The sequence below is a fragment of the Egretta garzetta genome, unplaced genomic scaffold (assembly GCF_000687185.1).
Source record: "Egretta garzetta isolate BGI_Z169 unplaced genomic scaffold, ASM68718v1 scaffold1, whole genome shotgun sequence".
Classification (NCBI taxonomy): Eukaryota; Metazoa; Chordata; class Aves; order Pelecaniformes; family Ardeidae; genus Egretta; species Egretta garzetta.
This window is the reverse complement of record NW_009258542.1, coordinates 1,750,116-1,777,292: the sequence shown is the minus strand read 5'-3', so window position 1 is coordinate 1,777,292 and position 27,177 is coordinate 1,750,116. Positions and strand designations below refer to the sequence as shown.

The window sequence follows — 27,177 nt, the reverse complement described above, 5'->3', positions numbered from 1 at the left end:
CAGGTCTCTTCACCCTTCTCTGTACTTGATGTTACTCATCTCTTTTCCTCTCACCTGCTGGAAGTGCAGCTTGAAGTTGTCCCTATTCCTCAACAGAGTGTTTTTCTGTTCTTGTTTAGTCCCAGTAATTGCTGTACACAATACCCGGGCTGTCTGGACGGCGCAGGGGAGTGCCTGCCCTCCCAAGCTTGTTCCCACAATGACTTCCATACCCTTGGGGCCCAAACTCCAGCTGCCAGCCCCTAGTTTGGAAAGCCTGGGCATGGTTCCATTTAGTTTCTGCCCATTTTTTTTCTCTCTGGAAGCCAAAGTCAGCCTCCAGCAGCGGCTGTGAGCTGTAGGGTGGAAGCCACATCTCCTAGTTGTCCTAGGACCCTTGCAGAGAAACCATTGGCTTCACCCCCACGTTGAGTTTATCCCCAGGGCTAGAGGTCAAGTTCAGGTCTATGGCGTGACAGGAAAGAGCTTTTACATAGGCTGCAGCATGGCTGGAGGGAAAGGTAGAGAAAAGCATGAAAAACACAAATGGGTTCAGATCTGTGCCACTCTGGGACCTGTAACATGCGCTGGGCCTCCTTTCCTTCATGGCCCAGGAGGTCTGCGGTCGCCCTCTCAGCATCTCTGGTACGTCAGGAGTTTCAGTCTCCTGCCTCCTGTTTGTCACAGCTCATTTTTGAGCTGACACCCATCCCACCCTTTCCTGTCTCATCTCGAGCTGCTGCAGGGGAAAGCAAGCCGCTGTGGCAGCCATGCGTCGCACTTCACACCGGCCATGCCCATCCGCCAAGTACAGCCCCATCCTGGGACCTGGCTCAGCTACAAGAGCTTGAAAAAAGCAAATATAGGCATTTTATTTTTTTCTTTTTTTAAATGCTCCAGGCTTTTCAATATAGGCGCTATGGAGCATTGTGGGGAAATCACCAGACACCAAATGCAGGCAAATATGCTCTCTTGGAGACAGGAGGAAACCTGGAAGGGAGTTTAGAGAAGTTAGCACCAGCTGCTGGAGCCACAAGAAGGTCTAGCTGAAAGGAGGGGATAGGGAGGTGAGGGTTGGTCTCTGCTCCCAGGGAACAGGCGATGGGATGAGGGGAAAAGGCCTCAAGTTGTGCCAGGGCAGGTTTAGATTGGACATTAGGAAAAATTTCTTCACCAAAAGGGCTGTCAAGCACTGGAGGGGGCTGCCCAGGGAAGGGGTTGAGTCCCCATCCCTGGGGGTATTTAAAAGCTGGGCAGATGAGGTGCTTAGGGACAGGGTTTAGTGGTGGGATGGCAGGGTTAGGGGAACGATTTGGCTTGGTGATCTTAAAGGGCTTTTCCAACCTAAACGATTCTGTGATTCCATGTTGCGATGGACTCGCTCAGGTCGCAGTCCCTCCACCTTGAGTTCCCACTGGAGTTCCAGCCTGCCCAGGAGAGCAGCACAGGAACAGCAGGGATGCCCAGGAGCATGGCCACGGCTGTCATCAAAGCGTTCCCAGGCAAGCAGAGCGAGGTGTCTGCTGTATGGCAGCACAGAAAGCAGCGAAAGTAAAAAGCAGCCACTAACGAGCACTGGATGCTAATATACAGCGAGGCAAGCAAGCCCCATGGCAGGCACGAGAGCCTGCCAATTAATAGCTAAACAGCAATAACAGCTATAAATTTGATCTAGCACATTCCAATCAAACCTGTCGTTATCTTGAACCCTTCAAGCCCCATGTTGGGCGCCAAAAAGGACTGTCATGGTTTAACCCTGGCCGGCAGCTCAGCCCCCCCATCCGCTCACTCATACCCCCAGTGGGATGGGGGAGAGAATTGGAAGGGTAAAAGTGAGAAAAGTGATGGGCTGAGATAAAGGCAGGTTAATGGGTAAAGCAAGAGCTGTGTGCACAAGCAAAGCAAAGCAAGGGATTCATTCCCTGCTTCCCATGGCAGGGGGTGCTCAGCCATCCCCAGGACAGCCGGGCTCCATCACGCCTAAGGGTGACTTGGGCAGACAAACGCCATCGCTCCCAATGTCCCCCCCTTCTTCCTTCTTCACCCAGATTTATGTGCTGAGCATGACCTCATATGGCATGGAATATCCCTTGGGTCAGCTGGGGTCAGCTGTCCCGGCCGTGCCCCCTCCCAGCTCTTTGTGAACCCGGCAGAGCAGGGGAAGCTGAAAAGTCCTTGACTGGTGTAAGCACTATTTAGCAACAACTCAAACATCGGGGCGTTATGAGCATTCTTCTCATACTAAATCCAAACCACAGCGCTATGACAGCCACTAGGAAGAAAATGAACTCTGTCCCAGCTGAAACCAGGACAGTAGAAGAGCAATGCAGAAGAGGGATTTGCAGATGAGAGGGTTGCAGAAGTGGGCCAGGTCTGGTGGAGAAAATACAGGCGGATTTGATTGAAGCAACAGGCAAAGGCGATGTTGGGCACTGTGTGCCCTCGCTGGTGTGCTGTGGTTGAGGAAGAGCAGGGTAGGTTCTTCCCTCTCCAGCTCAGATACGCTCACTGTGAAGTCATTCTCCAGTGGATTAATAAAATTCCTCCAGTTTGCTACCGTGCTCTTTCTGGCCAGGCCAGGCCCTCGCTGCCAGGCGCCGCTGCCAGGGCTGTGGTTTGCAGAGGTCCAGCGGAGCAGAGCCAGCGCCTGCCTTTGTGGGATCGCCCTCTGCCATATTTTCCTGCTGGGTCGGTGTCTGAGGCCACACAAAAGAAGCTCTGTTTATGGAGATGCGATCCAGCCGCCGCTTCGAGGTCAATTTGTCGTGATAGAGAACTCCTGTAACCGCCGTCTCGCTGCCTGGTTTGTGTTGTGCGGCATGGAAGCTGCATTCATGAGCACAGTAAATTATTCTGCTAATGAGCCTGTCGATCCCCACTAATTCCTCGATACGTAATCTATTCCTCCTCCAGCACAGCCATTCTTGCATCGCTGTGGAGGAATCTGTCCGCTTTCCATGGCTGGGAAGACAACAGAGAGATCTTCAGCATAGCGCGGTCTGTGTCGATTTGCTTTAGGATGATATTTTCTGTACGCAGTGTCCCACTAAGCCATTAAGGACGGCATTTTAGTTTTCCCCAGTCAGCAGCCCATACATTTGTAATGCTTGTAGCTGTTTGCTGTGAGAGGCAAATCTGTGGGGTGAGGTGGGGTTTCCCCACTTGAGGGGCAATTAAGCCGGTGGTAAAAGTGCTCAGTGGCTTCAGAGGAGTTTGGGTCTGTCCCCTTTGCCTTTCATTTTGGCAAAATATGTCCACAACTTATCCTTACGCTGCTAAGTCTAGGAGCCCAACTGAGTCTCTCCCAGCTGGGACTGTGTCCCTGCGGAAAGGGGAACACCTTCTGTGACTTCATGGACCATAGCGGCTGCTCGGGGCAGCTTCTCCTCTCCTCTTTGCCTCTGCCAGCTGCTGGAGAGCAGGCTATGGGTTCAGGGTGGGAGGCTCTTGTTTTAAGTCAACCCTGCTTAAGGCGGGCTTACACTCGTTATACAACTTCAGCGGCGTTCATCTGGTATACAACTAATCAACCCAGTGATTAAGCTGAATAAAGCTTGCTCGCTTGCACCCGCTCCCTTACAAGTGCCTTGTTTTCCAGCAGTGAATTCGCATGACCCAAGGGCTGCGAAACCAGTTCCGCTGCTCTTTTATGGGAAAGGGATGGTCTGGAGCACGAGATTCTCATAACGCAGCCTTGTGTGCATTGGAGGTGTCTGCTGGCACCTGCGTGCGACTCAGCAGCTTTGTCTGCCCTGGGCTCTACAGATGAAACAGCTTTTGCCTTTGCCTCATCTGGTGGTGGAAGGTGCAGAGCGGGGAAATCCGGAGGTGACAAACTCTGAGCCTGTGCGTTCTTTTTTCTGGGTTTCCCATAATGCCTGTTAAAAGGCATCGCTGTATTCTGCCCACCTGAAGCCCTTACCCGCAGGATTACCAAAATGCGGTGACCTGTGCAGCATCACTGCAAGCTTAGAAAACGGCATTGTTCCTTCCTGGGGAGTGTGGGCTGTGAGCCTTGTGGTAGAGAAATTAAAGATGCACAGGTTCTTGGTTTCAGCCTGTCCAGATCCTGCGGAGCCATGGTGCTGTGGGACTACCCAGGCTGGGGCAGGGAGATGGGCTGTGGGGTTCTGCCCGTCACCGGTGTGTGGGCTGGGACAGCCTGCTTATTACCCTCCTGTCGTTATGGACTTGGTGACGCTCGCTGATGGGAAGGACTGAACTGATGTCATTTTCTGGAAGCGTGAGATTGGTTTTAACGTGATGTCAATGTGCCTTAATGAATTTGACTGTAGCCATCCTTGTGTGTCTGGGCCTAAATGCCATGAGATGCTGCAGGAACGTGCGGCTGCGGGAGTCGGAGCCCCGGGGTCCTGCAGGCAAAGGGGGCGTGAGGCTGCCTGCACCCAGGTCTCTGTGGCTGCTCGGGCTAATTGTGATTTTTTGCATACAGTAGGAGTCATTAAGCAGCTGCTGGATGAAGGGCAACCAGACAATTTCACTTTTGAGCAGGAGAGTATACGAGAGGTCTGACAAATGAATTTAGTTTTAATCCGGAGAAAATTGAGTTTTATCAATCTCCATTTGTCCCGCTTCTGCCTGCATAGACTTTTGGATGTAGAGTTAATGATTTCCAGAGGGCAAGACAAGATAATGTCTCCCAGACAGGCCGTACAGTGGCAAGGTTATGTTACCAACTATTTAATGTCACCGGAGCGGCAGCATGCCAGCTGGCTCCTTTACACCGCAGCGCTTGGCCCACCACGCCGCCGCGGCTTTCTGCTTGGCGCTCACCTCGCTTTCTGCCGCCGAGGAAGTGGCTTTGCCGAGCAGAGCAGGTCGCCTCACCGCCTACGCAAGCCAGGCGGTCCAGCCCTGCCGCCTTCTTTAATAGTAATAACAATAATAATAATAATAATTTTGCTTCTACCGATGAGTTATTGTCTTACCCACCTGCTTTTAATGCACTATTTATCGCCTACATCTCTTTTTAATCACTGTATTATGTTGCGGTTTAAATCCTTCCTTTGACGATGTGTGATGTAATGTGCCTGGACACAGCAAGCTCCTGCGGGGTCAGTGGTGATGGTGATGGCTGGAACCAATGAAGCTGAACTGATTTTATGCCCTGTACGAGAGAAGGGTAACCGCAAGCTACGTAAAAGAAAACAGGCAGGCACGTTAATTCCACATGTGTTATTTGCATGGATCAAAGTTCCCCTGCGTGATCCTTTCCTGGGGAGAGCCATGGCACCTCTGCTCCCCGGCAGCGGCGTATGATGGAGGACAGACCAGCTCCCCCAGCCCTCTTTGCACCCCAGGCCATGGCTGCTGCGCCCACCGGGAGAGTTTAACTGAGCAGTGGAGAAACCAGTATGTGTTGGTGCTGCTGAGGTGCAGCAGGGAAGAGATTAGATAGAGGAAAAGGATTGTCTTATCTGCTCAACCCTTGGAGTTCAGCCCCCGGGAAAAGCCGGAGCGGGTGCAGAGGAGGAGGGTCACGGGTCAGGCACAGCGCTGATTGATTTTACCGCTTCACCAGTGCGCACTGATTTTTTGCATCCTGATATTTTTGCCTCCCTTTCAGGAAAGAAAAAGGCACAGCCCAAGAGCCTTCTGGAGGAAGTCCGTAAACACGGCAGCGACCGTTCCATTTTGAAAGTCTCTTTTTTTTTTTTTTTTTTTTTTTTTTTTTTTTTTAAAAACAATAAACAGCGTTGTACAGAATAGCTGACACTTCCCATGCAACCGTTGCATCATCTTCCTCTGAACGAGTATTGTGGTTAATAAAAGTGGAGTGTGTGAGAAGCCAGCAATAAGAAGCATAAATATGGGAGGTCCATCAGCACATGAGGGGCTCTGGAAGACCAGTCTCTACAAGAGCTTTAATTTATACCAGATATACAGTGCAAATAAAACTGGCTCACGCTGTGCAGAAAGCGTTGTGGGTGCAGACAGGCAGTGGGTGGACGTAGCCCACACACCCAGGCGCTGGTCTCACAGAGTGTGCTGGACAGGCTACCGGGGCTGCTTTAGGGGATGCCCCGGCACGTCAGTCGGGATTATATGGAGGGCCAGAAGCTGGTCTGAGAGTAAAGTGCAGCCTATTTTAGTCTGGAGAAGAGGAGGCTGAGGGGAGCCCTTATCGCCCTCTACAACTGCCTGACAGGAGGCTGTAGGGAGGTGGGGGTCGGCCCCTTCTCCCTAATAACAGGCAATAGGACGAGGGGGAATGGTCTGAAGTTGCACCAGGGCAGGTTTAGGTTGGACATCAGGAAAAATTTCTTTACAGAAAGGGTTGTCAAGCACTGGAATGGACTGCCCAGGGAGGTGGTTGAGTCCCCATCCCTGGAGGGATTTAAAAGAAGGATAGATGAGGTGCTTAGGGACAGGGACATCCCAGTGGTGGGATGGCAGGGTTAGGGGAACGGTTGGGCTTGGTGAGCTTAAAGGGCTTTTCCAACCTAAACAATTCTATGTTTCTATTCTAATAGCGCCAATGAGGTGTTGCCTCGCAGTGGCTGTTATGTTATATCCCGCTGTGCGAATACATACTCTGCAGCTGTAAGTGGTTTTATTAGTTCCAAGAGATGGGGTACAGCGCACTGTAAGAAACTTGTGTGGGATTCCCTGTGGCTTTCCTTTTTCTTCTGCGTAACTAACTTTTCTGCTGCATGCAGTGATGAAAAGAAAGTTGTTGGGTTTGGTTTTTTTTTCCCCTGAATGATGGATCAGTGAAGGTGACTCAAATCATCTGTGTTCCCTTGTTACTCCTCATGACCAAAATCTATTGGGGAGAGCAGAGCAAGTGTCCCTTGCCTCTCGCTTTGGAGAGGAGAGTCAGCATTAGCGTGCTCATCATCTAAATGAGCGCAGCCTTGCTCGTCAGAGGCAACGACCTCGCCGGTGCCTCCGTGGTCTTCTGCAGAGCGCTCAGCATGGGACTATTCCACTGCTCTTACACACCCAAACGTGGGTCTAGGAGCAGAAGACCACATCTTTGAATTTGCCCTCTCTCCAGTAGGTTCAGCTTTGCCCGTTTTATACGGTTGTACATATGCAAGCTCACCTTGAGAAAACCAGCCACCTCCTCCGCCTGGTGCCAAGACAGAGTGTTTCACAAACACTTTAAGCTGGAATCGCCTGCAGAAAAGCCATTCCCCTCTCTCCTCCCCGAGCGCTCCTGCCAGCCCCGGGCAGCCCCCTCCCGCTGGCACGCCTGACAGCGTGGTCCAGTCCCCTGCTCACCTGTTTTCCAGGGGACCACAGTGCAAACCCCCCGGCACCGTGCTTCCCTCCCATCCGTGCCCCGAGCTGTCCCAGCCGAGCTGCCGAGCCTTCTCACCAGGACTGCTCGGTTCAAATCCAGTTTGTTTTCTTCTGGATCAAGCAAACTATTGACTTATGGGCCAAAGCAGCTTCTCGTGTGTCAACAACCCAGCCTGCAAGTCCTCCTCTCACACTGGTTTCCTTGTTTAGAGACAAATTGCCCGTATGCCGTGGCATGCATCCCTCCCATGCAGCGTGCGCAGGGAGCGGCCGCTGTTTGTGGTGGCGGAGTCACAGCTTCTATTTTAAGGCACTGATGCCCCAGGTGAGTTTCTCACCTGAAAAGTGACTTTTTTTTTTTGTTTGTTTGTTTGTTTTTCTTTGCAGATGGGTTTGAGCAATGAGCCATCCTTTCCCTCTTTGAACTAACCTCCTTCCTAGTTGGGTGTAGCCCAGAGGAGATAGGGCAAAATCCCAGTTTCACTCAGAGAGGAGCTTTGCCGTTGCCTTCAGCAGCATCACAGCTTCCCCTGCAGCTTCCTCTAGATGAAGCACTCAAGAGAATCCACGAGCTTTCCAACTTCCCTCCTTTCTTCTGAGAGAGAAGCATTCCCTAAAGTGCTTTTCCGCCTGTTAAGCAAATTATTTAAGGTTTTGATACTTAGTCTGTTTTTAAATGAATTTTTGAGTTCCGCCCTGGGTATGACGTTCAGCTGCACGCTCCAGCAAAACCAGGCCTGTGACCTTGATTATGGGAATCATGTCGCTAGCTCGGGTTTTGTTTGGGACGTTGGAGAAGAATGGAGGACGCTGTCTCCTGGTCAGTATGAACAGAATCGAGACAGTTCTAGGAAAAAAAAAAAAAAAAGGTCTTATCTGTTTGTTGAAGTACCTCTTCCCCCCTAATTTATCTTGCCTGTTCTCTTTTGTGTAGAACCCAGAGCACACACACAGCAAGGGACAAAGGAAGCCTGTAGGAGTGTTCAATAGTATGACTTTTCTCTATTATAGTCAGCAAACCTGCTTGACAATGCCTGTTCTTTTGCCTTGGAAATCATGATGGGAAAAAGAAACCAAAAATCTCCCTGGTGGCTAACAGTTTTTCATTATTTATTGAAGTCATATGGCTGGAATATGGATAAGCTTTCAGACTGGGACTCATGCCTGTAGCTGCTGCTCGCTGTACGCTCTGGGCTGCAGGAGTCCGGGTCTTGGGTCTCCTTCACGCCAAGGTGGTGGTGGATAGCATTGCCCTGTCCCCCTTCTCCTCATGCCCTCCTTTCCATTAGAGGGCATTTGGGCTGGACTGGAGCATCCAGGTCTCCATCCCAAGGGAGGCAGCTGGAGAAGCGGAGCCAGGCTTGCCAGCCAGACTGCCTTATAAAGGCACCTGACCGGGAGGCTGGCTGACCTCACAGACCCTACCGCTGTGTTCCTGGCCCTGCGCATGCCCCGGGATGGGTTTTGCCTTCCCAGTGTGCCATACGGCCCCACAGCGGGAGCCAGGCTGGTGTTGCTGGTGTGGGGTGGGCGCTGGCATCGGCTGCAGTCAGCTGGGCACTTTCGGGCTATTTTGAGCCCAGTGAGGGTGAACCCAAGAACGTGACTGTATTATGGCCTCGAGCAGGAGGGATTGTAGCTTCCAAGTGAGTTTTCTGTTTGCTAGGGCTTGTAATGTTGACATGTTTGATTTGGACACATGTTTGTGAACGCGTCTGGTTTCCTCGTGGAGCTGCTGTTTCTGAGAAACAGATTGGATTGCAACACAGAGACAGCCCTGATGACTGGGGCCATCAGAAACTCTCCTTTGTTGCAGTTATGATCTTGGAAAAACACCCTGGTAAGGAAAGAAGAAAAAAGGGGGGAAAAAAGAAAAAAAAAAGGATGAAGCAGTATTCTGTTGGTTTGTGGCTGATCAGCAAATCAAGTGTAAAGGCACGGAGAGCTGGCAGGAGGCAGGCGAGGTGATGGACCTGGGGTCACCACTGCTGGGTCATTGATTCCTGCTCCCATGACCTGGTCATTATTGCTGTCGAACTGCGTAATCAAATCCTGTACAGCTTCAGTGGAAGGTACGGAAACATGGCAATAAGTCAATGAGAAATAACTCTGTGCATGCGGGTGGGCTGGAGGGGCTCGTGTCCACAGAGCCCCACACTGCCACAGTCACACTGGCTCTGCTGTGGAAGCCTGGCCAGGGATGGGAGCGGCTGAATTAGCCAGGGATTAGACATCCTGGGAGTAAATCATGTGATTTGAAGGAACAGACCCAACTGTGATGATCAGGGTTTACTGTGGCAAGGGAGCTTCCACGGTCGCTTTAAACCTGTCAGGGTGGGTAGTGCTGGAGCCAGGTAAAAAGTCAGCATGCCATAAAGAAGTTATAATGCGCTGCATGAACCTTGAGTCATCAGGGTGTAGAATATTGCTTCCCGTAAATCCGGGCAAAGCAGCAGAGGCACGTGGAGCTGGGAGGCAAACAGGCTGGTGGAGGCTGTTCCAGGCTGGTCTGGATAAAGAAAGCAGCTAAGCCCAAAGTGGGCTACAAGCACGTACCCATTTGCCAGAAAACTGGCAAAACAAAACTATTTTAATTCTCTCACAGGAAGCTGTGACAGCATTTAACCCACTGAAAATTAAAAACATTGCTTGTCACTGAGGGAACTTCCTTGGAAAGCAAATAATGGCTGCAAGCAAACTGTGTTGTCAAAAAACTCAATTTTCTGCTAAAAAAGTGCAGATTGACAGAAAAGTTTTGGCTCACCCTCGTGCTTATACAATGAAGTGGGCAGAGTGCTTTGTTCCCAATTAATTGCAGCCTAATAGCAGTCGTAATTTTGACCACTGCACTATGTACACAGAGAACTGCCCTGATATCCAGGTATTACAAAATGCACTCACAGAAAACGTGAACCATCTTGTTAAATTAATCCTGCTCTACAGCATAATAAATTGGTAATGGAGATATATTTGATTTAATTATGACTATTTAACAAATCCAGCTAGCACTTTGGTTTTGGAGTTGTGTTACAGACAGTATTTCCTAGACTTATTCATATAATTTTGTTTTATTTTACTCTTACTATTTTAAACCTGTAATTACCCTTCCAGCTGCCATGTGGAGCATCTTCTCCTCTCCCAGTCTCCAGCAATAGGAAGAAATGACCCAAATAAATCTGACTTCTAGGCAGTGAGGGGGAAATAAAGCCTTCCCATTACGGATCTCTAACAGCATTGCAACACAGTAAGTTTGAAAAGGAATATCCCGTTGGGACACTTTCCGAGGTACTTAGCCATCTCATTTGTGTCCAGAACACTTCCCCCCCACCACCACCAAGCCGGGTGCTTATTTTGCACCCGCCGCAGCCTCTGCATTGCCTGCAGAGGAATCCTGCAACCCACGCCCACCCTGCACCTTGGCGCTTACCAGGGCACCGGCTCTTCGGAATCGCTCGCAACCTTTTGTTGTTTCCTATCTTTTTCATCTGAACCTCTCCAGTTGCCCCATAAACATTAATGAAGTGTTTCAGTATGCATCTGTAGGCTAGGGAAAATGTCAGTATTCCTCTTTTATAGATGATGAAAGTACAGAATAGAGAGGAAAAGCAAATAGTGGCAGGTTTCCTGAACGATCTTAATCTTCTGCTTGAAGCGTTGCATCGCGCTTCCTGTTGATGCAGAGCGTTTCCCCCGATAGCCTTCGTTATGTTGTTGATTCACATGATTGAGGTGAATGAAATTATTGGAGTTACTTAGCTAGGTGGTCAGGCAGCCTAGGTTTTTCCATACTCTTGGTTTTGCTTTGTTGTTTTAATTTAATTGCTAGAATGAATCAAGGCTTAATTAAGGTGATAATTAGATTTTCGAGTGTTCCTGAGATGAAACGGTATTCCTACAGAGATCCACAGACAGTTGAAAATAAATGCTCAGGCAGGGAAAAATGGGAGCTGGAAGCTTTTGGGCGTACAGACATAGACATGCACCCCCAGATAGGCACCGCTGACAGCTCGTCAAGCAGCCTCACATAATGAGCTGTTGCCCATCGTCTCCCGTAGCCTGCATAAGTGGCAAGTACTTGGGCAACTTCTGGGATCTGCTGGAAATTTCTAACAGGAGCTGATGCTGAGCGCATCGGAGGAGGCATGGGAAACGCTTGGGTAGGGGTTTCATCCGCGTTGGCACATGCAGGGATTGTAAGCTTTGAAAAATAGAAACAAACCTGCCAGGGAAGCAGGAAAGCTTATGTATGTGTGTTGGAGCAGGCCCATATGGGAAAGTGTCACACAGAATCGATCACCGAATGGCAAGGGTTGGAAGGGACCTCGGGAGATCATCTAGTCCACCCCCCTGCTAAAGCAGGCTCACCCAGAGCAAGTTGCACAGGACATCATCCAGGGGATACTACAGGTAAAGGAGCAAACGCCACGAGGCTGGTGGAGACTTCCAGCAACGTGCCTGGTTTCCAACTCGCCTGCTGACGTTTGTAATCCTGGCGGGTAGCGCTGAAGGCATGTTCCTGTGGTTAACTCCCTCGGTGCGCGCCATTTCCCATTTCTGATTAATTGGTCTCATGTAATTGCTTTTGAATTGCCTCTTGCTTTCTTCTGCGCCTTCTGAACTGCAGGGCTGAGGTCTCCCGGCTCGCGGGGTGCTCTGTCTGCCAGAGCCACAAGCAATGGCTTTAGCTCATCCTCATCAACATCTGTGTCCTCGCTGGCTATCTGGACTCTTAGAAAACGTGACCGTAGGAATTGCTATCGAGACATTCTGCAATGAACATTTTAAGTTAATTAGGTAATTATGGAGGGGGGTGGGTTTTACTCCAAATGATGCAAATCCATCTGGAGGGTTTCGTGGGAGAGGGCGGCATCACATGAATTTGCAACCGGTGCATTTTAATTAGAAACAAAAGAAACCGAAAATATGAGTCAATGGTTTATCATGTGCAAGGCTGACTCAGCTATTTCTCGGGGCTGGAATAGCTGCTGGCCATGCCCCGTCCCTCCAGCAGCCCTGCCCTGCCTTTGGCACTTGCTGGTGGGTGCTGCCTGGGGACAGCGGGGAGTTCACCCAGCGCTGAGCCCAAAATTCAATAGTACAACTGAATAGTGAGATTGAGGCACCTAGAGCTGGAAGGGCATCGTCAGGGACCACCAAAGCTTTGCCCAGCACATCTCTTAGGAAGCTGGAAGTAAAGCCTGGGTACCCCAGGTCTGCAGGGCTGTTGCCAGGCTGGCGATTCTTGAGCTTTTTGATCCATCTACCAACTACCCCAAGTATTGCAGGCTGCGCAAGCCATGACACCAATATCCACATTTCAACTTTTTGTTCATTTATTTTTTGGTGGCAGGGTAACCACACTGCATTTCCAGTAGCATCGCAATGAATTTTTGACTGTGGTGTTCATACCCGGATAATTTCACAGATGCTTTGTTTGCGCAGGAAGGATGCGCGGGTGGGATTGTTCATGCGGGGAGGTGCGGGGGGTTACAGCAGTCCGGAGGTGCTGAGGCTGAGACCGGAGTTGCGCACTGGTTTTGGTGTCATTGAACTGGAAAACTCTGGTTTTTGTGGGGGCTTGGTGGCCGAGTGGTGTAAGTCCAAGAAGAGCAGATATTTTTGCAGCTGGCGAAGTGGTTTGCATGGATGAGGAAGCGAGTGTTGTGAGTGAAGCTGAGAATTAGGCTGTCACGGTCTATCCTCAAAAGCAAATGCCTCAGCTGCATCTCTGGAAAGGGGCTGTTTGCTGCTGGCTGGGCCAGGCTGGTTCGGGAGCCTCCGGGGTGTTTTTCCAGAGCCGAAGGTATCAGAGCAGGGTGCACATGCAGTCTCTCCTCCTCAGCAATTCCCCGTCTTTCAGGTTTTAAAGCTTTTGGGCAATTTTGCTGTGAGAAAGCTCACTGCATACACCTGTTGTGAGAACAGGAAGAGCTTGAAGTTAACATTTGCATGTCAAAAAAAAAAAAAGTCAAAGAATCAAAGCAGCAATTGAAAAAGGGAAGAAAAACACTGGAGTACGTCAAATGTCAGCTCATGGTTGATGCTCTGAGCATTTCAGCCTGGTTGCTTCCATCCCACAAGGATGCTCGCCTTCCACCCTCACCCTTCTATGTTTTATTAATACCCTCTGAACTTTAACTGCATGGTGAGTTCTCCAGGGTGGGGAGCTGCAGCGCCGGCTGGAGCTCAGGGCAGCTCTGGACCCCATGGGGTGAATTAGCATGTGGGAACCACCCCGGGAGCGGCTCCTTGGCCATGGCCGAGAGGAACCGGGGCTGGTTTCAGAGCCTGAGTTCAGCTGCAGTGCTCCCAGCAGGGCTGTGCACCTCCAACCTGCTCCAAACCTACCCTTAGCCTTTTATTAATGCACAAGAGCAGAGAATTAGAGGTCAGTGCTCTGCTGTAGTAAATTGGCATGTGCAAGAGTGATGTCAGCACTTGCTTGATCATAGAATTATAGAATCGTTTAGGTTGGAAAAGACCTTTGAGATCGAGTTCAACCGTTACCCCAGCACTGCCAAGTCTGCCACTAAACCCTGTCCCTAAGCACCTCATCTGCCTGTCTTTTAAATACTTCCAGGGATGGGGGCTCCACCACTGCCCTGGGCAGCCCATTCCAATGCTTGAGAACCCTTTCGGGGAAGGAATTTTTCCTAATATCCAATTTAAACCTCCCCTGGCACAACTCCAGGCTGTTGCATGTACATCCAAGACTCTTGCATGGACCTTGTGTACCATGGGTTCAAGTTGGAGATCTGTAGGGCAGTTGGAGCTGTCTGTGCTTTGCAGGATGTCCAACAGCAGGGATGTGTGTCTGCTCACAGTGCTTGTGCACTAACACCTCGCTGGTGTCACTTCCTTCGCCTTCCCCTCTGCTTTCAAGCGGGGCAATAGCTCAGAGCCTTGGCACATACCAGGCACTCAGTGACGTTCCCAGCAGGACAGGGAACCCAGCACAGGCCCAACAACCGTCATAAAAATGGAAGAAAAACAGCATCACCTTCAGTCCCCAACATGTGTACCCATTGGGAAGCTGCCTGGGAACTGTCTTCCCATGGGGAGGCACCCAAATCCTTGCCCTTTTAGCTCTGGAGAGGCTGAGTCTGCTCTACAGAGATAGCTTCTGATGGGCTTTTAGTAAATAAGCTGGGTCCCCCCGCTCCCAGCCTTCACCACCCGCCCTGGAGCTGGCACGTCATAAGAAATGCGGCGACTGGGCCGGGCAGATAGGCGCGATGCCAAGGCAAGATGCCTTCTTGTTGACCTAGGAAGAGTAGAAATGTTGGGCTTAGTATGGAAAAAAAAGACCTACTTGGAGGAAGTTACGAAAAATCACACAAATACATCTGTGAACTTGGCCGCTGTACAGCGGCGGTGCTGAAAATAGCTGCAAAAACTGGGCTGCATCGTGAGAGCTGCGGCTTCTGCAGAAGCGTGAGGAGCAGGGGGTGACAGGAGGATGATGGTGCCACATCTCATGGCAAGGGCTTGAGTAATTCACCTGGTTTAGCATCTTGCACGTTTTAAGGTCAACTTGCATTTGTTGGCTTGGTTTTAGATGGGCTCAAAAGGTATTTGCATGAACTTTGAAAAAAAAACATAAACAAATGAAGCACAGCCTTCACAGGAAATTTTGACGTAACTGCTGTGACTCAACTTATTAATATTAGCTGTATTATGTAACTGTTGGTCTCAACTCTTTCTTCTTATCTTGTGAGTGTGCTACTCCATGTTAATGGAGATAAAAAAAATTATAAGTTAGGAAGCTGAAAATCCAGATTTTCAGGTTTTTCAGTCACCCCATTCCAAATATACCATGAGATGGGTCCCCACCAAGCTCCACTCCGGGGACAGTCACCCACTGTGGTGTTTGGTGTTCCTGACTGCCAAAACAGGGCAGGGTGCATCGGGAAGCAGGGTTTCATCCACTGGCAACGGTCATGAACATCCATGGGGTAGCACCAAGATTTAATTAAAGGTTAAATAGATTGTGTTATGAGCAATGTAGTCTGGTTAAGGGCTCTGACCATGGAAGTGGGGTCAGGAGGTGCAAAAATTGCTTAGAAACTTCATGGCTCAATGGTAGCTCAGGTGGACACAGGTCATAGTCAGGCTGGGCAAAAATTAAATATCTCAGCTCATTTCAACAAGACAGCTGGTTTTTGTGGTTGGTTTTTTTTTTAAATAAACACAACTGAAATATTTTATTTTGATTTTATATTTATATGGGGTGATTTAAGCAAAAATTCAAATGTTCTTGTGGGAAATTCCCTTTTGACCTAAATCATGTTTTCTGAGACAAAAGCGCTATCATGGGAAAGTTCCAAACAACTCAGATTTCAACATTTGTTTTAGTTATTTGAGACAAGTGATGCTCTGCACATTAAAGTATTTGATTTCCTCTTGGTTCGTGATGTAACGGAGCGATCCCTGTATGTCCATATGCTTGTTATTGCCAGTAAGTGGTGTTTGGCTGGGTTCGAGGTGCAGGTGACGGACGCCATGAGATCTATGCCAATTTATACGACTTTCCGTTAGCTACATAAACAAGTAGGACTCCCACCAACTGCCACTATTGTACGGGGAAATTCAGCCTAAACATGGCCTGAAGCCCTGTAAATACAGGGTACAAATGCCGCTGCTTCCCAGGGCGATGTATGAGTCAATCCCGGCTGAACGGAGGTGGCTGAGGAGTGACCAAGCTTCTCCAAGGGCTCATGCTGAAGTTTACACCAGGTATTTCCACCCTTCTCTTTAGCGGCTGTGCCTTTTGTTACTGGCAGGGTAACTACTCCAACCAGCAAAAAAAACCCCCAAAGCCCCAACAAAACCCTTTGAAACTGTTTACCCTGTGACTGAGGAAAGCCCATCCGCTGTTGTGAGCCATCTTTACAGGTAATACAGCTCAAAGGCTTGGCGGCCGTCCTTTCAATGACAGGCATACTGGCTTTCATCCCTAAACATTTTGTATGGGTAAATAATTTATGAAATAGGAATATGGGTAGTTCTGATGTAGAGGACAACAGGAAGAGGAGCTGGGATGAGGAAACCAAGGAACGCACATGTGCCGTAGGACCTCAGCGTTCATGCGTGGAAGATATGTATGAAAGGGGCCTGAACATGGTACTGTCACTTTGGATTTAAAGACCATGTTTAAGCGGGTGATGGATGCACCCGGCTGCAGCTGCATGGGACATACTGTTAAGAAAAGACATGTTAGGAAAGGGCTTGCCTTTTTAAGCCACTTGTTGAAATCATTATCCCAACATCACTGACTGGAGCTTTGCAAGAGTTTGTTCTTTTATTTTTTCAGTGTTGTTCTACCTGATGGTTGTTGCTTATTAATGTTTGTTGCTTATTAATGTTGTTCAAGGAATTTTGCATCATTCAGAGGGTATGTTTTGCATTAGAGGAGGAATGTCCAGCTGACTGTTGGCAAGATGCCATTGAGCAGTGCCTTCTCGTCTATTAAAGAAAAAAGCTGAAATACATACCCAATACAAAGGTTTTGGAGGACTGGAACAATCTGACTTACTCCTCGTTATTTACATTCTCTTCCAGAGAGTGAAAATGCTGGAAACAAAGGAGAGGAGCTACTTTGCACAATTTCCAGTGATTTTACAGACTGAATTTCAAACTTTAGAAACCTGCCATGGGAAGGGGCCACGGGTGAAGCTGGGGGCTGATCTGCTCAGCTGGTGTCACAGGGAGCGGCCAAAGCTGGAACCAGTTCCTGAAGCTTTCATGGTTTTGGTGGCTCACCAGGACTTTGGTTCAAGACATCAGACTCTAATCAATGAGTTTTGGGAGATGCACACGCAGCCACACGGACCTTCTCAAATAGTGTCTGTCTGCCAATAAGGAGCTGGTCTGTCTGCCCCATCGCGTCAGTGATCCCATGTGCTGGAGAGGATGCAGGTATGAAACTGGGCTTTCCCTCCACCAAATAAAACACTTTAAATCAAGTTCTGTGCATGTGCTAAAAACCCCTGCATCAGCAGACATTGCTGAGCAACAGAAAAATTATATTTGTTTTTTTAACATGCAGGATAACAGGACATGAGGACTTGAGGTGACTTATGGCTGTAATATTTAATTTTTATTTTAAGTCTATTGATTTATTTGTTCAGTTTTATATTCATACCTCGACAGCATGTTTCCTCTACTTCATACAGCTGTTCTTCAAAGTATGAGTTTTTCATCATGCTAGTGCTGAGCTCCATGGCTCCATACAACAGAATTTAGAAATTCCTCACAAATAAGGGGTATTTTCAAGGGACCATCCATTGTCGCAGTATTTGTTATGAAATAAGGACAGACTTTTGCATTCTGATGTTATTTTTTACTCAATGCTGATGTAATCTTAATTACACCACTTAAATTAATTCTCACTTACATGAGAAAAAAATAGGACAGTGTCGGGCCCATCTCATTTTTATCCAGAATGGTTTATTCAGTCAGCAAGCAGTCTCAGAAGAATAGAGATTTATCTTCTTTTTCAAGATTTGATTTGATTAATCTGACCTTGTGATCATGCAGATTAGTCCATCTGATGTGGCACAGAGCTGTTTGATGATTGTATTAGGAGGGGTTGTTTTGAGGCCAAGACCTCCCTCTGCAGATGCTGTGCAGGCGATGGTGGCTTCTGCCATTAAATGTCAGGCTCTTCCCTACTTCTGCTTCCTACGTGAGCCATGGCTCCAGCCTTACCCTGCCTGCTCACATGGAGATGGTGCATGCATCACGAGCTCAAAAGGGAAAGTTCAGATTTGGTCCTGAGCTTGGACAATGCCAGTGGTAGATCCAAACCACCAAGAGATTAGGTCTTCCCTTCCTGTGCGAGTGCTTCTGGCTCATTTCACAATAAAGCGTGTTTGTTTTCTGCTGGTTGGCAACAAGATCCTGGAGTCCACCATTAGCTTGACGAAGAGCTATGTCAGGAGTCCCCTATATGGCCATTTACTCCTGCCTGCAGGAAGGACTGGATGGTCTTAAAAGGTCTTTTCCAACCTAACCAATTCTATGATTCTATGATCTCATAATGGAATGTGGTTGGAAAAGACCTTTAAGATCATCAAGTCCAACCGTTAACCTAACCCTGCCATCCCACCACTAAACCCTGTCCCAAAGCACCTTGTCTACCCTTCTTTTAAATACCTCCATTCCAGAGCCTGACAACCCTTTCTGTGGAGCAATTTTTCCTAATGTCCAACCTAAACCTCCCCTGACACAACTTCAGACCATTTCCCCTCATCCCATTGCCCATTACCAGGGAGAAGAGGCCGACCCCCACCTCGCTACAGCCTCCTGCCAGGCAGTTGTAGGGAGTGATAAGGTCTCCCCTCAGCCCCCTCTTCTCCAGACTACACAACCCCAAAATGCTCCAGTCTTTGAACATTTTGGCTCCTGAAGCAAAGAACTTCCTACTTCTGTTTTAATTAAAGGTCATTCTTGGGTGATGATCTCTGCTTTTCTAATCGAATATAGTGTGTGTGATGTGGGGCTTTCCAAAAATGACATCTGATTGGATTGCTGTGTTCTCTGTCCCGCTGGCCCTGATGGAGGGGCTAATATTTCCCTGTAACCTTCCCAAAGTTCCTTCTCCTATGCAGCGTACTGCATAACCTTCTTCATTAACAAAGAGAAAAATCTTAGTTTGTGATTTTTTTTTGGAGCAGAGAAAACTTCCTGTGAAATTTTTCATCTTGCATTTGATTTAAAAATATGAGGGATTAAAGGGGTTGAAAGCAAACAAAAATATTTGTATAAATTACCTGCTTCCCACAGAAATTGTCCATTTTTTGGTGATTTATGGAAAGTTGCTTTGCTCTCTTTTTTTCTCCCCTGCACTGCTTCCTCCCTCTTCTCATCCGAACAACTTTTTCTACACTTTGCAGACAAAGTTTTTCTGTTTTCTGCTGAAGAAAGCCAGGTATCATTTGGAGGTTTTTTCCCTTCGGGAAACAAAGTGAAAATTCCTCTTGTATCTGCTCTTTTTCCTCTGCAAGCGCTGTCCTTTTTCTGAGCCATTTTTCAGTGCCTCCTTCTTCGGGGACAGACTCATTCCAGCAATAACTTACATCTGTTTGTTTGGGGAGAAAAAGTGAATTATTGCTCAGGAGGGACCATTTCTTTTGTATTTTCCCATGGTAGGTCTGCATTCCTGGGCACGGTGGGTTTCCCCAGTGGAGCTTTATCATCTCCTGGCTGCGCGGTTCGTTTCTGGCTTGGGGATGAAGGGCAAAGAGCAGAAACTCGCAGTGCGCAGCCCGAGCATTGGGAGACGCTGCGTCTGCTCCGCTCCTGCCCCAGCCCGACACCCCATGCGGCTTTCAAGCAAGTCACTCCATCCCTTTGCATTGCCGTACCTCGCCATCCTCGTCCAGGGTAATTACAGCCTCCTTGCTCGCAGGGCGCTGGTAGGGGAACTTCAAGCTTCGGTGGTGGATCCGCACATCGAAGCGGAGCCCTGCATGCCGTGCTGTGCTCCGTGAGGGGAAGCAGCTTGTGGGAAAGGTATGAGCCGGAGAAACAAGAGGTGACTTGAAAAAGCTGCTGCAGGCTCCAAGGAGGCTGAGGAAGGGAGGTCCTGAGGTGGAACTGCACGAAACCGTGGGAGCTGTTGTGCAGATGGAGGCCAGGGTGCGTTGCTGCTGGGCGATGCAGCTCCTGGGATGGGACTCAGGGTTTGGGAGGCACCGTCTCTGTGCCTTTATCTCTGACACCCTGGCCCTCACTTCTATTTCAAAGCATGCCTGGGTGCTGCACCCTGTTAAGTAGTGTATCTGGGAAATAATCAGCCAGAGGCTGGAGCTTATCCCCGTGCCAGAGCTGTCTCTTGGATCTTCAGCGGCACGGAACTCCCCGGCTTGGTTCATATTTCCCATTATACACAACTTGCTTGAGTTTTCTTGCTTAGATAGCCGTAAACTCTAGAGCTTCAGATACCTCCCCGCTCTGTTTCTGGCCAGCAGCAAGCCCTGCATTAGTCACTTTGTGGTGCTCCAAGCCTTTACACGGGACGAGGCGCTGGGAAGCCTGCGAGTCCCAGCGTGGTCGGACACCGCCAGCTGGTTCTTGTTACAAGCTGGATGGCGTGTGAGGTGTGTCCAGTCCAGGCGTTTAAACATTATCTCAGGTCTTGGGGAAAGCAGATCTTAGACAGTTAAAGGACCTTAAGACAGTGCAGGAGGTGAGGAAAATGGGACATTATGTTTTGTAGTGAGCTGGGTAGGCTGGAAGGGACAAACTTCTGGGAAGCAGACACTGTGCCAAGGACTCCTGCAGCTGTGGGTGGAGGACTACAAAAATTTTAGGCTCCCTGATCTAAGTTTTCATCTTCCAGTTGGACTGCAAGGAGAGAATTTTTGTCTTGGAAATGACTTCAGCATTAGAAAAATGCAGTTCTCCATCTTCACATCTTGCTATGCCGAAGCCTTCTGCAGGGCAGACCGTGCTGTCCACCTCACGTGGGATGGTTTCTAGCGTGAGGAAGACAATGGTGTTCTCCCCCGTAAGGGAATACAGCCAGAATAAGGTTGTGAGATGGGAGGTGGTTGGCAGGGTGTAGCCAGACCCGCCGGCAGCTGCTTCAGTGATGGTGTTTGAAGAAGAGCTTTACAAAATATACCACAGATAACATGCTGTCAGCTGTCTTGATGCCAGTGTTGTAAAAACATATGTATATACACACACAACACTCGCAGGGAGAACGATATCAGCATGTGAAGAAATGAATACACACCTTGGCAAAGAAGGAATACTTTTTATCAACTGATGTAGAAATACAGTAATATTTACTCTGTTAACATTGTCCCTTTCCTTACAGCGCTTGATACGTGGTTTATACCCAGAAGAGGCATGGGGTGAAGCCAAAGCTGGGAAACGTTCCCCATGGACGTGGGGCTGCGGAGGAGGTTCCTAGTGGAGCAGCGGTTGATGGATGGTCTGCACACCCAGCAGCTCCAGTGCTCCCAACTGGCAGCTGGGTGACGACCACAGGAAAGCTCTGGCCATCCGGCGGCTGTTGGGTGTCTAACGTGGCAAGGGGACACCGCTGGGAAAGGTGGAAGAAAGACACTCAAGTTAGTCCTGAGTCTGAATTCAGGTTCACAGCCACATGCTTTGCAGTCAGTAAAGATTAAGATCTTAATTTTGGCATTTCTTGTGCATTCTGCAGCCAGAACATGGCCCAGGTCTGCTCTCTGTAAGAGCCTTGGGAACACTGGTGTGCCAGGGGTGTATTTTTAGGTCACTTCCAGAGAAGTGGGCTCATTTCCATGGAACCAGCCAACCACCTCGGCAGTCAGCTGTGTTGTAATGGGGATGGAGAACAGTTTCCACCGTGCATCGTCTCGCTGTCGAAGGTTTTGACCTTGCTCACACGTCTGTTACTTGATTTATCTTCACTGATGTTCAGACTCCGACCCTACCAAGATCATTATCAGACCATCTCCGGATTTCAGTGGCCAAGCACTCAAAAGCAGGGGCCCCCAGCAAGGGCTTCCTCTGTCTAACACAAAATAAAGGCTGAACTAATTCATCTCATTTCAACCCCTCTCTTCAGGAGGGCTCTTTGCCCTCCTGGAACCACCTGGTTCATTAGAAATTGGGCTTTTGAATGTATTAGAAATGTAGACTTTATATTCCCACAGGCACGTGGGTGTGTGGCAGAACGAATGTGCATCTTGTACCTTAATAATCTCATATTCTGGGGTCGTCAGACTTCTTGAAGGAGGCTTGAAACAGGGACCGGCTTTATCTCACACCAGGCATTGGGTCCTCGCTTAACTAACTGTGCAACTCCACATAGATTTCTCAGTGTAAAATATAGTCCTGTACAATAATCAGATATTATTCAGAAAATATTTGGTAAGTAACATCTGCTGCACTGAAAATTAAATTAAGGGTATTAAATGGGAGTTTAAAGAAAACAGGTTTTGGGGTGAAAAAATCTTCAAAGGTACCTATTTTAGTTCAGATTTCAAATTCAAATTTCCTTAAAGATGTTGGCAGGATTCGTTTCTCCTTTGTAACATACTTGTTCATATATGCCATTATACTGCTCCCTTCAAGCTGGATATTATACTGGAATACAGCAAAAGACAAATTTAAGATATGAAACTGGGGAAGACCATATTTCATACTGCATAAAATGCACCTCTGGAATTTTCAGTTCTTCTTTTCTGCAGTATTACAAATGCCTTTATAAAGTTATCATGGCTGATGAACTAAAAAAAAAAAAAATAGAAAAGAAGAAAAAAAAAGAAAAAACCCTGTGGCTTTGGATATATTCACTTCAAGTTTGTGGTTAGTATTTCCCAGGCTGCTTAGAGGTGAGCGTGAGTTCAGTCATCACACTGCTGCTTCACCAGGCTCTGCTAGTGTTTCTAAATGATTCTGATAAAAGACTGTGAAAAATGGGGCTGTGGTAAATTGCATCATCCTTGTTATGAGTTTTACGATGGGGACACACACAAGCCCTGCATTTGGGTCACGCTCAGCCTTTCCTTGCATGCCTCCATCGCCGCAGCAGGCGCCGGCACAGTGCAGCCAGCACGGCCCACGGTGGGTGCAAACCCACTGCATTCTGCTGTGCATTACTTGCGTGGCCGCCCATCTCTAGCCGTGCTGGTTTTCTCCTTTGCACTAGAATTTCTGCATTAGCTAGTGGTCACGGAGACACCAGGTTTCGCTTCGATGGAAGATAAAAAGCTGCTCTGGGTAGAAGTGCCCAGCTGCTGTGCGCAGGACCCCCATCAGCTACAAGCATCCCAGTGGGGTGAGACCAGTCTGAACCAAGACATCCTCGACCAGCACTTCACTTTCTCACTGCCTGTGCCCTGGACTGTGCAACTGCTCCTTAAATCCCTTGCTTTCCAAAATACAAACAGCTTTTCCCTTCTCAATCTTTGAGAGGTTTTACTTTAACCTCCTTAAACTTCGTTGCCAAAAGCCAAAGCAGACTGAGATGAAGCAGCTGATACGTGAGAATACAAGTTACAGGTTGGTGCTGAAGAAATGCTTGCAATAAACCAGCCTCTCCATATGCATCTTTGGGCAACCTACAGCACCGTGAGTTACAATAGGAAGAAGTGGGGAGTCCCCAGTTTAGCAGAGTTACATTAGAAATTAAACCAAGCCCGGTCTCTTTGGGTACAGCCAGGGCTGTTGTCTGCTGGCTCACTGCATGTGGCTGGCTGTTGTGGTGCTGGGATATATTTCTGTGTTTTATTTATATATAAGAAAGCAGAAACGTAAGCCCTCCCATGTACTTGGCTATTCTAAAATAAACCCACACAGCCACATATTTTGAGGGAGGTAACACCAGTGCTCCAACCATAACAAATGCGAGCATCCCTGCTCGCAGCCTGCTGCGCTGGCTTGTGCTGTGCTGATAACGCACCCATGTTTGAGTTGTTGCTGAGCAGGGCTTGCACTAAGTCAAGGACTTTTCAGCTTCTCGTGTTCTGCCAACTGAGAAGGCTGGGGGTGCACAAGAAATTGGGAGGGGGCACAGCCAGGGCAGCTGACCCTGAATAGCCTAAGGGCTATTCCATGCCATATGGCAGGGTATTCCATACCATACGGCATCATGCTCGGTATAGAAACTGGGGGAGGAGTTAGCCGGGAGACAGTGGTTGCTGCTTGGGGATGGGATGGGCATCAATCAGCAGACGGTGAGCAATTGTTTTTCATTTGCATCACTTGCCTGTCTTGGGGTTTATTTCTCTCTCTTTTTGTTATTTTCCTTTTAATTACATCATTATTATTATTATATTATTATTATATTATATTATTATTATTGCATTCCAATTATTAAACTGTTCTTATCTCAACCCATAAGTATTTGCTCTTTTACTCTTCCAATTCTCTCTGGGAATTCCCACTGGGGAAGGGGGAGCGAGCAAGTGGCTGTGTGGTGCTTAGCTGCCGGCTGGGGTTAAACCACGACAAAACCTGGTACGCATCCGTGCCCCAGAGCAGCTCCTGGTGCTGTAGGCGTGTGTTGGGTACGTGTGTTGGGTACATCAGTCCAGCCAGGGAGCCACGCTGCTGGATAGGGGTCCGGTGCACACCGACACTTCTGTAATGCCTCCTGGCATCCGTCTGCATTTGGGCACCAAACTGCAACGTGTCACCTAAACCTGCAATGCTCTTTACTCATCATCTTGCTTCTATCATTATGCAGTCATTTACTGAACCAAAACAGTCCTTAAAACTTACCACAAGTGACAGATCCTTTTGGTTTTAATATTTTTTCTGCTGACTAGAAAACCTGTCAAGTCTGGCACCGTAAACCAGCCTTTGCAACTGAGGGGTTACTTTCCCTATTGCAGTTCTTACACAAGAGGGAAAATGATATCTTAAATAAGAAGCGCCCCGAGAAGCGGTCCCCACACGATGGTGTGTTTCCGTCGGCACCCTGGTGCCCTTGGCAACCTGGGGTCTGGCACGGACTTCCCACTTTCCCACTCATGATAAAGCAGGAGTGATTGTGCGTGAAAGGAGGTGGCTGGATGTGAAACCAGCTGAGAAATATTCTGGCCACTTCTCTTTTCCCATCAGTAGATGTTGCTTCAGTTCCCATTTCCTAATACTGCTGCTTTCGTCGGCTTCAGGCCCTTTTCACCAGTTGCTTGCCAAAGATTTCTAAGCCTTGGACCAAGCCATATTTCAGTTATTTGAAATTAAATCTTTGATATTCCTATTGCATTGTGTTTTCAAATGGGCATTTATCATCCTTTCTACAATCGTTTTCCCCTCGTTTATGATGACTAGCCATGCAAGCCAGAGTTAAGATATTCACACCACGCTATCTGCAGGGCTCTGGCCATGGAAATAATCTCTGTCCTCCTCACCTCTTGCCTACACCTGACTTTCCCCCCCCTCTTCCTTTTAGCTAGACCCTTCTGCCAGCTTTCTCTTCCATCAGACCTTGTGCCGCTTCCCTGTCCTTTAATATTAAATTCAAACTGATACTACCTTGTATCTCAAATACCCTGTAAAATTCCTGAGTCTCAGACCATTAGGAGATTACTCAGACACTTGCAGTGAAACAGACTGGAGTTGGCCAAGCAATACCTGCAGTCACGCTACCATCATCTCATCGCTGTATCGCTGCTTCTGCACATTTGTACCCTTTGGGGTCTTCAATTAGTGCTGGTTCTACCACAGTGCCCAAGGGGCCTCATTTTTCACTGTGGATGGTGCTGCCATTTTGGGATTGGAGAGCACAGTAGTGAGGAAGGGGAGGAAAGCAGTTCTGGTGGTGCAACAACTGTGCGGGGTCTGGGTATTAATTCTTGCTCCTGTGGTGCTTGTCCTTTCTCTCCCCCAGGCTGTTAGACTGAACATAGCTCCTATCTGTGCAATTCAATGCTGATTTTGGCCAGGAGCCTTGGTACTGCTTCAACATAAAAATTGCATAAGAATTTGCTTGTTTCCAAGACACCCTTCGTCAGGTGCTACCAGAAAGGAGCAGATTCAGACCCAAGGTGCCTTTGGGCTCCGACAGCCCAACACTGCATCACCAAGCTGGTCCCTCCCCACCCCGAGCATCCCCGTGCCCCACTGCCAGGTATTGCTGTCACCAAAGTTCCTCATAAACCGGCTTCTGTGCTGCGGTGCTTTGCACCCTGGTGCTGACCCAGGTAGGAAGGATCAGGCTGGAAAGGATGGGGGCTCAGGACCTGAGTGTGCTCAGCTGGCCCCGCAGCAGAAATGGTCTGAGCTGCCTGATTACAAGCAACTGTCCCCAAAACCCCTGACCTTTATAGCTATTATTTTCAGCGCTGTAAGGAAAAGGAAATAGGAAGTAGAGTGGCTGTAATGCATTTTTGTGTGCTGCTAGGTTCTGCTATGCTCCACTGTGTTGCTGTTTACCTTGTGAATGTGTTTTTGTTTCTGTTTGCATTTATTTGAACGTTGTAATGAGCAGCTGCAGCTCCTCAGCTGAGCTCAGCACTCTGCCATACCCTGGGCGGGGGCGGTTTGGCCAGGGGCATGTCTCAGTAGCTGCATCCCTGCTACCAGCGAGGGCTTTGCAGTGATGTTATTTAGCATGGGGAGGAAGGGAAGAAGCCAGTAGGTCCATTTATCTGAAAGTGGGGCTCCTGGGGTGGCAGGACCAGCTCTGCAAAGCCCTGGTTGCCAGTTCTGCCTCTGCAGCGATGTACAGCAGAGCTGGGCTGGGAGCCGGCATCGCATCAGCTCCTCTTTGCACCAGGTACCCTGATACTGTTTGAAATTTTTATTGCTTGTTACCTAAGGATGGAAGTGGTTGAGAGCAATGAGAGTGCAGTCCCGTTGGTGGGGAGGCACTGCTTGGTATCCCAGGGTTAGAGAGGAAACACCAAGCTAATTTATGGAGACGCTGGGTTGAGAAATAAGGGCAGGTAAACTACAGGGTCTGGGTTTTAATACCTCTTGTTCTGGGGTCTCCAATGCCTGTTTCAGAAATACATCTAAGGAAGCTTGTGTCCTGTTGTTTGAACAGCATGTGGCTAGAAACTGCCACAGTCGTTCTTGGCTTTAATTCAATTTTACCCTCAGAAGATTAGCAAATAAACACAATCATTTCCATGCAGTGGGTGCTGTGGGCTATCATTTATGGGCGTGAATCAAAATTATTGAAGAGCGTTACTGAGTCTCCTGAGAATGAGAGGGAAACAATACTGGTGGAGCTGCCTGCACAGATGGGTCTCCAGCACATTGAGTGTTGCATTTTAAGACAAAATGAAACTGTTTCTTCCTTTTTCTTTTTTTTTTTTTCATTCATAGATAGAAGCCAAACTCTTGCTGTCTCTAGGTTTTCCTTTTATGTGGTTTTTTCCTTAATATTTCTGGGGTTTCCTCTCTTCCTTTCACTGTACCTGTTCTTTTCTTTATTTCCACTTTACAGGACACTTCTGTGCGTAATTCTCCTGT

The 27,177-nt window shown here is 48.4% G+C and overlaps 1 protein-coding gene and 1 long non-coding RNA gene across 2 annotated transcripts in view; one reads left to right on the top strand and one right to left on the bottom strand.

Moving 5' to 3' along the window:
- Positions 1-1,089, bottom strand: part of LOC118453223 — a 5,933-nt gene extending 4,844 nt beyond the window's left edge. The window contains exon 1 of the mRNA XM_035902798.1: positions 1-1,089. This exon is cut by the window's left edge and continues 3,475 nt beyond it. The gene's annotated coding sequence lies outside the window, so the exon portion shown is untranslated.
- Positions 1,090-10,607: 9,518 nt separating this feature from the next.
- LOC118453121 lies at positions 10,608-22,496 on the top strand. Its single transcript, XR_004843073.1, has 5 exons — positions 10,608-12,042; positions 16,810-17,166; positions 19,402-20,120; positions 20,223-20,351; positions 21,077-22,496. It is a non-coding gene; the product is annotated as an uncharacterized LOC118453121 (long non-coding RNA).
- Positions 22,497-27,177: the final 4,681 nt, after the last annotated feature.